Source organism: Silene latifolia, chromosome 6, assembly GCF_048544455.1.
Source record: "Silene latifolia isolate original U9 population chromosome 6, ASM4854445v1, whole genome shotgun sequence".
Taxonomy (NCBI): Eukaryota; Viridiplantae; Streptophyta; class Magnoliopsida; order Caryophyllales; family Caryophyllaceae; genus Silene; species Silene latifolia.
The window spans coordinates 109124212-109125677 of NC_133531.1; the positions used below are offsets into that span (position 1 = coordinate 109124212).

At 42.5% G+C, this 1466-nt stretch overlaps 1 non-coding gene across 1 annotated transcript; it reads right to left on the bottom strand.

The window, feature by feature from the left end:
* Positions 1-935: 935 nt before the first annotated feature.
* LOC141588883 (small nucleolar RNA R71) lies at positions 936-1042 on the bottom strand. The gene has a single exon (XR_012519849.1). It is a non-coding gene; the product is annotated as a small nucleolar RNA R71 (small nucleolar RNA).
* Positions 1043-1466: the final 424 nt, after the last annotated feature.

Genomic DNA, 1466 nt, shown 5'->3' on the forward strand with positions numbered 1-1466 from the left:
TTGTTTAAACCTCTTTTTATTGCTCGCATTTAGTTGGTTAGATAACAAACAAAACAAACCCCCCGAAAACGGTTACTTTTAGACAATTTAAATATTTACGGACTTAAATTTTACCGCCTCGCTGTGGATTCGATACATGTCTTACTGCTAGCTATCCTTGTAAGTTTTGAGATAGTTTTACTTTGATTTGGTGATACGACTTTAGCCATATCAAATTTGGCGCCGTTGCCGGGGAGGCAACAATTGTCTAGTTTGTTTGTGTTTATTTTGTCTCTTTGTTTCAGGGAACCCAGTGCCTTGAGACCGTTCTCACACTTTTCTTATTATTTCCGTGTATGCCTAGGTCTAATAGGTCCGAGGTTATTCCTTTTGATCCTGAACCAGAAAAGACTTTTCGCTACAGACGGAAATTTAATCAAGAAGTGGGTCAAGTAGAAGACTTGAGTATACTTGACATTGAGACGGCGAGCTTGGAACATTCAGCCGATCAGTCCTACACAGAATACGAACATTCTGAGGCCGAAAAAACAGTCGAAACTCTTATTCCTGAGACTACCATCATGCATACTCTAGCCAGTCATTCCGAGCCGACGTTAACTTCTATCTCACAAGGATTTAAGCTGCCCACTACTGACAATGGAACTTTTGAGATTCGGCCATCTTACATCAATTTGGTGGAACGAAACTTATTTGGAGGGGCAACTGCAGAGGACCCTGCGACACATATGTAGAAATTTGTCAGCTATTGCTGTTCTATTCCATTAACAGCTGGAGTGACACAAGATTAGATAAAACAGGTTCTTTTTGCTTTCTCTCTGAAAGATGGAGCAGCTGAGTGGCTGAGAGACTTGGATATGGAGGGTGAAGGAATTACAGACAGGAATACCCTTGCTCTTACTTTCTACAAGAGGTACTTCCCACCTCAAAAGACTAATGCACTGAGAAGTCAGATTACTAGTTTCAAGCAAGGAGCAACTGAAGATTTGAATGAAGCTTGGATTCGCTTCAAACATTTGGTCCGACCAGTTCCCCATCATGGTTTCCCTAAGTGGTTTCTTTGCAACAAGTTTTATAACGGGTTGTATGACGATCATCGTGCCCTTTTGGATTCTTCTGCTAATTGGAGGTTTCAGGACAACACCAATGATGATACCGCGTGGAAGTTAATTTATCAGATTGCCACCCATACTGCCAGGTATGAAAATCCTAGGTGAAGTACGCGAGGTACTGCTGTTTATAGTGCCCTTGCGGCACAGTTGGAGACTATTTCTGCTCAGATTGCCGAGATAAAGACTACCCAATCATTGGGTAGTAGGGAGAGAGTTCATGCTATGAGTCAGCAAGTAGAGGAGTCTTGTGCTAGATGTGGTTTAGACGGTCACTATGCAGCTGATTGCTTGAGCACATTGGAGCAGGTTAATGCCTTTCAGGCTTACAGACAAGGGGCACAAGGTACACCTTTCTCC